At 29.5% G+C, this 15,818-nt stretch overlaps 1 long non-coding RNA gene across 1 annotated transcript; it reads left to right on the top strand.

The window, feature by feature from the left end:
• The first annotated feature begins 11,116 nt into the window (after nucleotides 1-11,116).
• Nucleotides 11,117-15,052, top strand: LOC128864354 (uncharacterized). The gene is made up of 2 exons (XR_008454674.1): nucleotides 11,117-12,498; nucleotides 12,564-15,052. It is a non-coding gene; the product is annotated as an uncharacterized LOC128864354 (long non-coding RNA).
• The last annotated feature ends 766 nt before the right edge of the window (nucleotides 15,053-15,818 follow it).

The following is a 15,818-nucleotide window of genomic DNA, read 5'->3' as shown; positions in this document are numbered from 1 at the left end:
AATCAAAATTTTTCGTTTAGGCACACCTTTGGAAAACATTTTTCTAGTTCTGGTTTTCGCACTACGAAAACAAAATGCAGCGTACCGCCACTCTAACAACTCTGTGTAGGCAGTCGCTGCAACAAAATTTCTAAATTCAAAATTCAAAAATTTCAAAAATTGCAATTTTGGCTGGAGTAAAATAAAACAAAAAAAGAAAATCAAACAAAAACCAAAAAGAAGAAATGAAATCAAGCAGAAAGAAGTTTAAGAAAAAGAAAATCAAGCAAACAACAATAAGTGTTGGAACTAAAAATAATACATGCAACTCATTTTGATTTTTTTTAAATGCAAAAACAAAACACAAAAACAGAAAAAGAATAGGAAAAAGAGAAACAAACAGAAGGGAATTTAAATGGAAAATAAAAAGCAAACAGGATGCTATAAAATTATATTTAAAAAGCATGAAAACTTGAAGTGAGCAAAATGAAGATTTTAATGCAAGCAAAAAGTTGTTTAAATAATTTATTCAAAGCGATAAAGCAATAAGCTTAAAATTGTAAATTTTTTATTAAGAAAAAATATTAAAAATACAATATAAAAATTAATTAATTTTAATTATTACGTCGGTATATAAAATTTATATTATTATATTATAAATAGCGCAAACAAATATTAAAAAACAAAAAAAAACAATTTTTTTGCTAAAAACGCAGTATGCAAAATTACTGGAAAAGTTAGATTGAAAACACTCTTATTATAAAAAACAAAACCACATACCCATAATAATAGCAAGCAAAAGTAATTAATTTAATTAAGCAACCAAGCCTTCTATGTGAAAAGTAAAAAGTAAAGAAAGTGTGTGAGTGTAAAACAAGTAAAAAAAAAAATTTATTATGATTTAAGTTAAAAAGCAAAAACAAAATATACAAACAAAATTTAGTAAAATTATTGAAAACATTTTGCAAACAAAATACATATTTATATGCATAATAAAAAAGCGAAAAAAATTACAAAAAAAAAACAGTTATGCAAACAACTACAAAATATATGCAATATACACATACACGCATACATACCATATAAGTAAATAAATTTGTGTATATGTATGTATGCCAACCATCTGTGAAAATAGCGCGCAATAGACTAATTTTACAACAACAACAAACTAAACAGGGTGATACAAGCAACGTAGCAACAATAGCCATTTTACATACATACATACTTACTTTACATACAATAGATTTACAAAAACCAATAAACCTACAGCAACAACAACGCGCAGTTAATATCTGATTGAAGAAGAAGAAGAAGAAAATTAAAAAAAAAATCATCAAACACATAGTTAAATACCAGTTGAGCAAAGCTAACAAACACTTGTACATATATACTATATACACATATTAAAGAAAAAGCAAAACAAAATATGCATACACACATACACGCATAGCAGCATAAGTAGCGCAGAAAAGTTTATTTACCACTTTTTAAATTGAATTGTTTTGGCTGCATGCGTACACACTTTTATTTTGTAAATTAAAAACAAAAAAACCGCAAAAAATTCAAATGTATATACATAAAACTTTTGTTAGTAACCTCCCCACACCGCCCCCGCCCCCCATTAATATTCTGTGATGCCGCACTATTGGCGCTGATTGCGTATACGCACCGGCGTGCTGTAGTGCATTTAAAATATTTTTTGTTTTCCTTTTTTTTGTTTTTTTTTTTGTTTAAAAATAATAAACAGTCTACTTACTTTGTTTGGAAAACAGGAAAATGTAATATACATAAATAATTTGAAAATGTTTTCTTGAGTTATAAGAATTAATACTTCTGAATAAAAGTAAAACACGAGTATGCGTACATGCATTCTTACACACACACACACGCACAAACGTACGTAAAATAACGGCAGGCCTAATATAATATTATACAACTGCCTCGCACACTCTCGAATCAATAGCCAATTCAATGGAATTTCTATTTACAAAGCAATAGTTAATGTATTCCCTTTTTTATTGCAAGGCAATAGTTAGTATTTTTTTTTTTTTCAATTTGCATATTTTTTCTTAATAATTTTTTATTAATTTTCTTAATGCAAAGCAATAGTAATGTTTAGCAAGGTTTGGCAATATTTGCATATACAATTAAATATATTAAAAATATTGGCACGTATTTATAGACAAAAAAATGTAGATGCTAAGAGTAGTAACGACTTTTCGAAAAGGCAAATTCGGTGAACTAAAATTAGTAGTCGTTTTATGAAAAATGTATTGGTACAAGATTACTTAAAGTTAAGTAAGCGAGTCACATATATAAAGGAAACACACGTAGCGATAAACTTTAAGACGATTCCGAGTAAGACGCTCGCGTCTGCGTTAGCGGAATGAGCCGAATTTATATCACAGCTACTGCAGCAACCTTGAGATGCAACATTTATTTACTATTTACATTTATTTACAATTCACATTTTACAACTTTACATTTCGTTTCACTAATTTCGCTCCACTTACAACAAATTATTCTTGACGCAGTTAGTGATATTCATCGTTTGAATCGCGCATCCGTTCGAAAATCTACGTTTAAAAGGCGCTGAACCTATACAGTAGACGACATTACTGCTTAATCTATAGATTTCATTACCCTCAAAAATTCATAACTGTAAAATAAGTAGACATAAAAAAGACAACTGTCAACTGGTTCATTCAGCGACTCCTAAATTAGTTCCGCATATAAAACTTATTCCTTCCTATGTAAATTAATATGCGTTGAACTTTTTGCTACAAAATTTTATCAAATTCTTCTTTTCGAAATCTAATCTTACATCACTCTCCCTCTCACATCTCTCTCTTATCGCAAAAGCTTCCACTGTAAAAATGTATGAGAGCGATGCAAAAAAGGCTGTTACCAACAGTTCTGTAACAGAGTTGATTTGCTGTAAAATAAGTAACAGCTTTGAGAGAAAATTTAGGTGAAACCAAGAAAGGAATTAACTTTTCGAGTAGCGAAACTTTTGTATAATAAATAATAAAAATTTTGCAGTAACAAAATTACAAAACTTACGTATATGTATCAGGTGTTTTTTTAAGCGCTTGAGAACTTAGAAAAATGCCAGTACAAAATAGAAATATTTGAAAAATGATTTGCTTTTTTTCTATATTATCTGCTAGATAATTTCAAGGCATTTATTTTTTGAATATGACATCCGGCATATGTCTACCGCGGCTACGAGTTACGCAACTCTTTCGATCTGACCAATTTTCGACTGCTTTTCCCATATAACTGAATAATAAATCTAAATGAGCCCAATAAGCCAAAATGTGGCGCAATCCGATGGTCGTTGGCTTCAATTCTTGAACGAGCTGTATTTCAGACGCACGTAAGCCCAGATCCTGAAGTAAAATTTTCCACGTAATCGAAGGACAAAGGCCAAAAAATCGATTACGCCGACGAATCGACATTTCGGCATCTACTTCGACACTTCGCTCGATGAACTTTGCTAAAAGATTGAGAATTTTGTTTTTTGCACTCTTTTTGCAGTCTGCTCAATTTGCCTATAAACACGCGCCAATACATATCAGTAGATATTTGTATACTTTTTCCATTTTGGGTCAATAACACAAAAAAAAACAACAAATATTTGTGATTTGTGAAACTTTAATTTTATTAATTTACTAAAAATATTCTTTATAAAAAGAAAAAAATAAATAAATATTTTTTAGGTATCAGTTGTTCTGCTATGCGGGCATGGCGCACTAAAAAGGTAATTTTAATATGTAAGTGGCAATTTTTTGAGGCAAATAAGTGAAATTTAATTTTGCAAAGTGTGACTAAATTTATAAAAATTTAATTAATTTTTTAAAGAAATTTATACTTTCAAAAGGGAAATCGTAAATTGTCGGTTTTCTCTTTGCCAAACTGAGCGCAACAATTTGGCAAGTGCGTCTTTCGTCCCAAGGAGTCTGAATTTCATTATTTTTAAGCACGTTGGATGTCTTGCCATAAATTGTTGTCGACAGTGAGGCAAGGACAGAGAAAAATAAAATATAAAAATTTTATAAGTAAAATAAAGCAACACAACAAAAGTGCGCACGCCCAATAAGCTGCAATAATATAAATGTACATATATTTTTGTTTAGTACTAAACTACACTAGCGTACAAAATTTATGCATTAAATGCGTAAATTATGTAATATAATTTAATACTTTAGTTGCCAATAATTTTTTAATAGAATTAAGTTTTAATGAAATTAAAAATAGCGCTTAATTTTTAAACTTTTAGTGTAGCGTACCGTTAAAATTAGTTGTATTTTGTAAAGTGATTGATTAGCATTACAACAGGAACTAAATACCTCAAATGTAGTTTTTCGTTTTATGATTTTTCGTTAATTTTTTTTACGAAAAACACACACACAAAAAATATGTAGTAAGCAAAAGTGAAAAGTTTGCAAAGTTATTTTTATGCATTAAGTTATTTTTGTTTTTGTTATTGCAAATTGCTATTATTATTAATATTATTATATGATGTACTATTACTATATAACTGTGCATATAGTGTATAGTGTCTCTTGTTTATGTGTTATGTGTACTATATTTTGTTTTTGGCTTTCAAAGTTATTTTTAAACAAAGCTATCACACAATCATTAAATTCTATGGAAAATAATTGTTTATTTGCACTTGTAAAGCAGGGAAGTTGTAAACACAGTGAAATGCAAGAAAATAGCATAGGGAGTGTGACGATAATAAAATTACAATAAAAAAAATAAATGAATAAAAATAAGACGCTTTGCTTCGAAAGTGAGTCCACAGGTAGCATAGTAAGCAGAAATTTTTTAAACAATAATAAAAAAGAAAAAAAAACATACAATAGTCAAGAAATTTGCCGCTTACCGTTTATAATATATACCCAAAAAATAGTTTAATAAATAATCATTAACGAAACAGAACTGCGCAATAGTAACGTAACTACCTCAGCAGTAAGACTTCAGTTTAATGTATATTTTTTACATACATATGTACATACATACAATATTTGTAGAGTACTGTACTTTTTTCTGTGTAATTTAAGAAGTGTTGTGTTTTTGAATTTTTTTTTAGAAATGTTTTAAAATTAATTGCATTCACTTTTGAAGTCAGTTGATAAGAAAAAGAAACTTTCACGTAAAATTAATTGAGAAAATATAGAATAGCAATTTTTGGGAATGCATACATACATACATACGAGTATGTATGCATTTTTGTCCGTTAATCGTGAAGTTTTTAATTTTTCAATATGTGTATAAGTGTGAAAAAATTTATAATAATCGGCTTTAAAGAACACTTCAATTTTGTAGTAATAAATGTCCATGCTGATAATATTTAAAGAAATAAAAATAAAAAATGAAATGTAAAAATAATTGCTAGTAATTGTACATACAGACAAAAGAAGAGAATACACTATTTAGCAACAAGGTGAAGAGATTTCATTCATCATCCTTGACTTAGCATCATAGCAGTCTTACTTCACACACACACACACCACGAAAAACGCATACCATAGTTGAGTTTTGTACACCACACCACAGTTGAGTACAACACACCTTAGCTGAGCTTAAAACGTCAAGATAGTATTCATACCCCTCAGGCGATTACCTTCAGGATGAACGAAGAACGTAAACGTTTGCATCCGATTAATAGTATAAACACCTTGGCGACGGTAGACGACAGACAGACGACAGACAGTATATATCAAATTTTAAAATATACAAGGTTCTTATGAACGCAATTATATATAAAATTATATAGACGGCATCAAGCTATTTGGCTGCATTATTGCAATTGTCGCTATCGCCAAATTAAATCTATGTATTTCCAATTTGTCCAGCGACAATGAGCAGATGTAATGCCGCCACTTAAAAATCTTGCATTATTTATTGCAAGTGCCGTTAAATGTAATAACAATCGATAATTTTAAACAGATAAATCGAATTGTTTTCGTTTTTTTTTCATCAACATTTTTTTACGTCACTATAAACGAACTCTTTGCTAGTCGCTGGCGCTTTGAAAACATTTAAGAATTAACTGGGCAGACAGAGAAATTTTTCTTTCTCGATTTCTTGAGCAACCGTCGTTAATGTGTTTATGCTATTACTTCTGCTACCTACCACTGACAAGTGCTAAATACCGTAAATAATTTTGGACCTTTTTACTCTACTACACTAGAGGTGCACACCCACTTAAAAACAGAAGTTTTATGAGCCAGAAACGTGTAATTAAATCAGCTAACTTCAAATTTCTAACTACTACAATACGACACCACAGAAAAAACAGAACTACAAAGAAAGAACAGAGAGCGGACCCACTTGTCTTAGAATAAATAAACGAAAAAATGTGCTAGCAAAGCAAGTCTTATGATACACACCACTTTGAACGGAGAATATTTCAATAGACTCAACTTACCACATCTCAACACAGCAACAACCTCAGTTGGCCACACACACCTCAGTTGATCACACACACCTCGTTGGCCACACACACATTTTTATGGTCCTGCATTCAATAGTGGTGATTTCTAACTACTTCCCATTTCCCAAAAAACTCACCTCAATCAGTGAGGACTGAAACCCAATATAAAATTACCACTTCATCACTCCCTCTATTAATCGATGCATATGCATGCACACATATACCCATACATATTTAAATTTCTTACTTTCGGATTTGACAAGAAATATTTACAAAAATCATATGCAAAAATCACAAACAATTTAAGGACAACTCTAGCGGTAGCTAGACTATAGGGCGTTACAATAACAACTATAAGGAACCATATACATTTTACGGACGTGGATTACACTTTTTCGACTTAGAAATAAACATTTTTAAGAAATAAAAAAACAAAAAAAAAAAACAAAAATAAATTTTAATGGAGTTATGAGTGAAAATATATGTAATAAAAATAAAAACAATTTCTGGTTATACGAAAAACTTTTAGGCATACGAAAAATATACCATTTAAGTGAGAAAGTAAAATACATTTGTAAAATCAGCAAACTTTTCGAGGAAAAAATTTATAAAAGAAATTATGTAAGTTGCATACTAATAATTTGAATATAAAAAAAAAAATAAGAAAAATTGTATGGAAAAAATGGCAAACAGTAAGTACGTAAATATTTCATGGAAAATTTATTTGTAAGCATAAATATAGTTACATAACTACACTTATGGCAAAATTATATAATACTAAATTAATATACGTGAACCCTTTGGATGTAAATTTAAATTAAAACCAAATTAAATATTAAAAATATGAACTTAAATTTATTTCAAAGCAGTAGAAATGCAAATGTAACAAAACAAAGCAAAAAGAAAAAAAATGTTTGGCTGAATACTAAAATTAAACAAAATTAAAATTAAACACGAGTTTTAAGGCAAATGATAGGAAATGAAAATTTGTAGTAAGTTGAAAAAAATGAAGAAAAAATCCAAAATATGCTAATGCATAGCAGCGATATGTAAAAATGTAAGCAGCCAAGTAAGAAAAAACGCAGCAAAAAATATGTTTTAGATAGGTTTTTGTAAATATTCCTCTCAAAATTTGTAAACCGTTCCCCCCTTTACCCCCAAAACCACTGTATACACACACCCACACACACACAAAAAACACATAAACATACCGTAAAACAAAAGGTAAACAATAAAATAAGAAACACAAAATGCTATGTTACCAATGTAAAATGTAAAAATTGTACTAAATCTTAAATTTAAATTTTAAATTTACAAAACAAATAAAAAAATATATAAAAAAAACATAAACTAATGCATGTGTATAACGAGCAGAAAAACGAGAACTTTGGAAATAAAATAAAAAATATGAACAAAACACACTGTAGTTTGGCGATGCGAAGTAGTGAGAAGTAACGAAGAAACACAAAGCTAAATCGGAGCAGAACTGAAATGCATTTGTTTAAAAATTTCAGCAAAAGAGGGGTATTGCAAATGTCTGAGTAGAGTAAGGGCGAGTTTACATAGACTCAGGTCATATGCCATCAAGCTAAATGCACTTTAACAGCAACAGAACCCTGTTGAGATTCCCCATTGGAGGCCGAAGTATTTTTGACTCTATAGATTAATCTCAATTTTTCTACTCTGCACTGAAAACAGTAATATTTCATGATACGACCACCACAGAGCGCTGCATGTAAACTCGTTCTTGACATGTAGAAAAAGCAGAAAAATCGGCACAATTGGGCTAATGTAGTAATGAATAGATGAAGAGTTGAAAAGAATGAAATGCGCATACCGTTAATAAAATATGACTAAAACACAAAGTTGAATACAATAATCGGAAAATTTTAAGCGATACGATCCAATGTATTGTAAATTCTCAAACTTCTATTTTATGCCTTGACTTGCCTTTTGAAATTTCAAAAATGCGAAAAAAAATCTTTAACAAATCTTAAAACCTGATATTTTTAGTAACTTTTTTTTTCTTTTTAATTTCAAATTTTTAACTTACAACTTTTCGCAGCATCCGATTGAGTGAAAAGGAATTTGTATTTGGAGTTGCCAGCACAGAAAATGTTCCGAAATTATGTAACGGTAATAAGATTAACCGATATATTTCAAAGAAAAAAGGATTCGAAAAGAAGTTACTCAGTTAAATTAAATTTAGAATTAGTCTATCGTGTATAGATTCGATATTTGAAATTTTCGTCTGCTAGTAAAAACCGAGCCGTGTCTAAACAAATCCAGTTGAGATAGTGATTTAAGCGTTTTACAAGCGAGAAACATCAAACACTAAAAATGTTAAAAAATATTTATGTATACGTATGGCAATTTATAGGCTGTATTATGGGCAATTTGATAGATCGAGTAAATTTCAGAAGCACCAAAAAATTTTCTCAACCTGATGGTTATTCTAAAAATTGCGTATACTATAATTAAAAGCACATAAATGAGGTTGGTTATATTTTTCAGAATATTTATCAAAAAAAATTTATAAAAAATATACAGAATACAAAAAATAATTATAAAAATATATACACAGTCAGCGTGAAAAGAAAGTGTTGGTAAGTTTTGACTATTTATTTATTTATTTTGTAGTTCAAATTATTTTATAATTTAAAGAAAAATTTGGAACTTTTGCAGAAAATTTGTAATCTTCGGCAAATTAGAAAAATTTTCATTGACCATTGAATTTTGGTATTATATTATTAGGTATTATATAATATTAATAAAGTGCAAGTTTCAAGTGGTTCAAAAATCGCGTTGGTTTTTGATAATTAAAATTTGCGCAAATTCTCATCAAAATTTCAAATTTTTTACTCAGAATTTTTTGCAATTCTGCAATTTTATAACTCATTGAAATCTGGTTTAATAGAAGTGCCATTCTCAAGTAGTTCAAAAATCGCGCTGATGTTTATGAATTTATTTCGGTCGCGCTTTTGTGCATCTTCTCCATTTAACGGTTACTGTACATTTTTTATATGGAAAAACACAGCCAACATCTACAGCAGGAAAAATTGGAAATTGCAACTTGCACTTTATTATACACTAAAATTCATTGTGCTATAAAACTACATACCCGAAATTTTTCTAAAAATGCTGAGTAAAAATTTAAAATTTTGTCGAAAATTTACCGAATTCTTACAAAATTTGTACAAAGTTTGAAACTTTACTTTAAATGGGTTTTGTTGTAGTGAAAAATGTGATTTTACAAAAGAACAAAAAAAAATTAAAAGGTAAATAAATAAATAATCTAAAGCTATCAAGATGTGGGGGTACACTTTCTTTTGACGTTGACTGTATATATGCAGCCTGCAAAAAATATAACACCTGAATATTTTTTTTTTGGCTATTTTTCTCTTGTTTTAATTAGTTATTTGTTTTAGAAAAGTTTAGCTCATTGCTTAATAAAAAACCATTTGAATCCAAATTTCAAACTTAATACAAAAATTTGAAAAATTGAACAAATTTTCTTTAAAATTTCAAACTTTTTAATCAGAATAAAGAAAAAACATTGGGTACGCAGTTTTAGAGCTCATTACATTTTAGCATACAAATTTACAAATCCCGTTGATTTTTTATTATTATTTCTCCCTTGACGCTGTTGCGCATATAACAAATCCAGGACCTGTTTTTTATATGGAGCAAATACGCAACACCATTGGGGGAAAAAATTAACAAAAATAAGCAAAAGCTTCGAGTGACTTCAAACTTGCTCTTTATTATACCAGAATTTAATAGGCTATAAAAGTACATAACCATTTCGAAATTTAAATGGTGTATTTAAATGTTAGTCCCTGACTGTACACATTGTATTAAAACATTTTAGTTAAACAAATTTTAATTCCAATTAAAATACTCAATTTTATTAATAGAAAAAAAATCGCTCAGCGGAATATCTTTGAAAATATCTTTAACCTACAAATTCTCTATTAGCCGTACACCGCGGAAATTTTTTTCTATGCCAAATCTTATATATCGAGATAATTTACCCTCTTTTGAGTGGACACCGTGAGTATCCGCCCAAGTGAGCTTTCACTGTATTTCACAATCTGCAAAGCTTCTATATGTAGGCCAATAGTGAAATAACTACATTTAATCTCGAATTTCTCTTACTCATTTCACCCAAAAGAAGCGAAATAAATAAAGATGCCACTAAGGGCCATGCTGAGACGGTCTTGCCTCCTGCAAGATTTTGCTTTTAAACTTAGCAAATGCTACTTGAAACTTGTCGTTTTTTAGCGCACTTATCTCACACTTTATTGCATACTTTTAAGCGTATGCTATGTTATGCTTTCATCAACTGTTTAGTGTAAATTTGTGCAAGGAATTTCCATAGCTCAATACCAAGAGCAAAAAGACCAGCACTGAAAGTTGTATTAATAACTGGCCTTATGGAGGTATTTTAGCCCGGCCATCACAGATCTGACAAGACCAAATAAAAACAAAAAAACCTTATTTTTATTATTTCAAAAATATTGCGACTCTTTTAAAAAAAATTCCTTGAACTTATAAAAACTAGTACGTAAATAATTTTATAAATTTTATTATATAGCTTTTTTTATGTTATTATTAATTTAATTACTTTTCATTAACTTTTTGAAATTTTTAGACATATTTGGGTTACACACAATTATTGAAAAACCTTGCTTTCTGATTAAGTAATTAACGATTGATTATTCAAAGAAAAAAATATTAATATTTTATGTGTGATTTCTGTTTAATCCAGCCTTATTCCTAATAGGAAAATAATATTTTTTGGTTAGCTTTTATATGTAAAGATATCAGCTGCCTTTAAAATTTAGGAAATGTTTAAAAGTCAGCTATCAGGCTAACATTTTCTGAAAACCTCAGTGCTGTTAACTCTTTGCACTCGAGGCTGTTTCCGCGCGGACCAACCAGCAACGCGAAACGTTTCGTAGCGCTTTTGGTGAATTTCTTACCTCTAACTTAAAATGATTACACACATAAAGTGACACATAAAACTTTTATATTTTAAAATGTAATGTATCTTGACATTTTTACGAAGATACTTTCTTAAACATTAGTCTTTGTCTGATATTTAATGTAACAATCGAATTTTCGCACCATACAAAGGGGTGAGAGCGAGACTTAGCTCTCGACTTGCGGCACTAAATCATGTGGTGAGCGAGACTCAGCTCTCGAATTGCGGCACTAAATTGTGTGGTGAACGAGACTCAGCTCCCGAGTTGTGGTATTAAATTGTGTGGTGAGCGAGACTCAGCTCCCGAGTTGCGGTATTAAATTGTGTCGTGAACGAGACTCAGCTCTCGAGTGCAAGGAGCTAACTAACAAATAGTTATGGTTGGACTTACATATTTCATTTTGTCATTTTATTTTACATTTTTCATCATTTATGGTTTAACAGCCTTATTTATATTTGAATTCAGTTCGCTGTTTAAATTTTGTAAATCATGAAATAGTGCTCCCAAAAATATGTAACTCTATTAATAATGAATTAATACGCCGTTCATACACAAACAATTTGCCGATTCCACATTGCTTATTTTATGTGCTTTATGTGGTAATTTAAGAGTTTTTCAATTTTAAAATTTATGGAGCTAATTTCTGAATATAAATAAATTCGCCGACGTATAAGTTTACTTTTATTTATTTTATTAAATTATTTTAAAGTGTTTGAGCTTAATTCTAAAATTCTAATAATAATTCTAAAAATAGAGGTGTTGTAGAGGAGGGAGAAATATTTGACAAAGAGAAATAGTAGGCTGTAAAAAAGTGAAAGTATAAGGAGAAGAGCAAGAAAGTATTAGGAGAGTACGCATACATACATATGTATACGTGCGTACTAGCAACTTTGTTGCGCAAAATAATGTAAGAGTTCGTTTTTAAAGCGGAATGCCTTCAGCTGGTTTTGATCTTTTGTGGCAGAGCGTGCCAAAGACGAATAGCAAAAGCGAGGAACTGAGATTGAATTCAAGTAGAAAATTTAAATTTGTTTGCAATTTTTTACAAACAATAACACAAATTCGAACACAAGGCGATAGCCAAAGGTAATGAAATAGAAAATTTACGGCCTAATCACCTGTGTGCGCATTTCTTCTCTTCAACTCTGCAGATATACAAGTAATTGATTGCTGCTACATAAACATAAAAAAATTTTTTTAATTCATTCACTCTGAACGTATACTGTAAAGCTTAAGTGACTTTTGTATATAAAACTAAATATTTTTACTTAAAAAATTTTCTACTCGAAAATTCATGGCATAACTAAATATTGTATACTAAAAAGCCAATTCAGAAACAAAAGTTTAGGCCTAGCAATTTTTCACAAACAGTTCAGAACATAATTAGTGAAATACGCCACGTGTTGTAATTGAGTCTACGTTTAAGTTACAAGTAAAATTTAGGACATGCAAAAATATTCGGTGTTTTAAATACTACTAAAAACAAAAACAAAAACGATGAAAAATAAGGCAAACAGTGTGTGTAAGTCAAGTGGTAAAAATTGAGTAAATAAAAAATACAACAAAAACAAAGTAAGCATTATTATAATTAAAATAGTACAAAATAATGGAATAAGTAACGGCATTTGAATTTTTCAAAAACAACAAAAAAAGTAGCATTTTTTTCGTCTTTCTAATTGAAAGAAAAATCAGAGAGAGAGAGAGAGAGAGAGGAGAGAATTTTGAGTTGAGCGCTAAAGTCACACGGTAAAAATTATGAGATGGCAGAAAGAACCGCTACAAAATAGTGAGAGAAAAATATTGAACACAAAAACTTTTTGGAATATGACAAGTACAAAATTTCAGGTAATATTTGCTTATAGCAAAAAACAAAAAAAAAAACAACAACAAAAGAATGAAAACAAGAAAACATAAACAAAAAATAGCGGAATATAAATTAAAATAATTACGAAATAAGTAAAATTTTGCGTAAGCGCATCTAAGACAAAATTGTACAAATTTTTTGGCTAAAATAAAATAATGAAATTTTTTTTAAGAAATTGCAAACAGTGTGACGTTAGTGTGAGATTTTGAATAAATTAATATTAGATAAAGAAAAACATAAGTTAAATTTAAGCAAATTTAAATTGAGTTGACTTTAGTTCGAGTTGATTTGACAGTTTAGCATAAAAAGTACAATATTTGTTCTAATTATTTTATATTTCCATTTACTTTTTTGCACTTGAGTTACACATGGCTGAATGATAAATTTTTAAATGTAATAAATCGAAAGTTCTGAACTGCTGCGAAAAATCACAAAATTTACATGTAAAAAACGGGATTGTACAGTATAGCTGAAAAGTTTTCGTATATGTTTCTGGAAAAGAAGAAAAATGAAAAATTAAATACTGAGGAGCAAATTGTAAAAATAATTATTATATAATTTTTTTCATTGTAATATAAAATAAAAGCTAACACATGCATTCACACATACATTCATTCGGAGATATGCACATACATCAGTTTCTAATCATAAAACTACTGTTATAAGCGAAAAAATATATTATATATGAAAATATATATACCACAAACTCAGGGCATTCGAAGAGACTCACTGCAAGACGAAGCAACAACATATTGCATTTACAGTGTATAATAAAATACGAAAAAATGGATTAGGTAATGGCAAACATTTTTTTTAAATACGTACACACAAACATGTTTTTTTAATACATACATACATACATACGCACTGGGAAGAAAATATAATATTACAAAAAACAAAAAAATGGAAAAGGTAAATTTTAAATTTATTACGCTTCAAGCGAAACATTTTACGATTTTTCACACACAATTCTCACAAAATTGTCGTTAACATTTAAACAAAGCACTCCCTTGCATTCATTTTGCAGTTTGTACCGCATGGAAGTGGTGGCAATTGAGCGAAGCGAGTAGCCGGTGGAAAGTTGATTTAGTTAATTTTCAGAATTATTTTATGGTGAAAATTGCTGCTTTAAAATTTACCGTGAAGGTAAAACCATGTTTTTTTTGTGCCTAAAATAATAACTGTACATTTTTTTTTATCAGAGTGAGGAATAAACGACTGGCTACTCAGTTCACAGCTCAAATTCTTACATACATACGCATTTACGCCATTCATATTTGCTATTAGTTTTCATTAAATGCTAATTTTTTCGGATTAAAAGCGGCATCAAAACGTTTTTGAGACTTCTTTGAGACTTGTAAAAGTAAAAAGAGCTTAATAATTTCTTGAGTAAAATCAAATTTTGTAATCTGCTCAATATTAACAACTTTTATTTGCCATCTTTCTATTAATATTTACTAATTACCTAACTTTAATGTGACGTAAAATAATTGCATATTCTTCCATCTACAACCGATACTGGCTACTTACATTTGTATACGAAATTAAACACATACAAACATGCATACATAAAACTACATTTCATGAGAAAGCGTCGGAGTTTGTAAATTTTATATGAACCGAATTCAATTAAGCACTCACTAATAAATTCATATTTCAAAATGTTTGCGAGCATTAAATTTTATACCAAACCTCCTGGAACACCCAATAATAAATCTGTAGTTCGAAAGTAATTGCTAAGATAAAAGTATTTATGTATGTAATTAAACAGTGTATCAGCAGTAAATGAGCAAAATTAGATTAAACATTAAGCATACGAATACGATCTTCTCAGGAATTAAACAAGTAATTAGACGTAAAAAGACAGTTTAAGAATTTTCATGTAAAAAATCTACAAAAAAAAAAAACAACAGCTCAAAAATAATTATTGAATTCGCGTGTAATGTTATTCAAGAAAACTAAACGAAACAACAAGTAACAGTGAGACCCTACCATAATGTTATCGTTAAAACTTCAGCGCATAAGTCATTAGCTGTGTGCATTAGCGCTTAAAAATAGGCAACACCAAAGTGTAATTATTTTGGGCAAAGTTTATATAGAGTCATAGATGAACACATGAACGATCTGTGTGACTGAATGAGAGAATCTCTCACACTAACATGCGGTACTGTTGTTTTGAAATAGAAACAAAAATTCGTGATTTGCCAAGCTCGTACTCCGCTATTTTAATTTGTTTTTGGATGCTCAGAAGTAGTTTCACCCACACTGTAGCGTTTTGGCAAGAGCAAATTGATTTGTAGCGTTGTAGTTTTAACAATAACGGGCGTAGACTGATTGCTACTGCGAGTGAGAAACGAGAGTTGCCAAGTGGTTGAAAATACGTAATAGATTATGATACCAGAAAGAAGAGTGCAGAAAGTTGCTTGCATTAAAGTGAAAACGTCAAAAGTTTGTAAACAAAACAGGTACACGAAGGGAGGTAGGTAAGGATCTATGGTGAGATGACGTCTAGGGTGTGTATTTATGGAAAAAGGGGCTGCTA

Source organism: Anastrepha ludens, chromosome 5, assembly GCF_028408465.1.
Source record: "Anastrepha ludens isolate Willacy chromosome 5, idAnaLude1.1, whole genome shotgun sequence".
NCBI lineage: Eukaryota > Metazoa > Arthropoda > Insecta > Diptera > Tephritidae > Anastrepha > Anastrepha ludens.
This window is presented reverse-complemented; position numbering and strand designations above follow the sequence as displayed.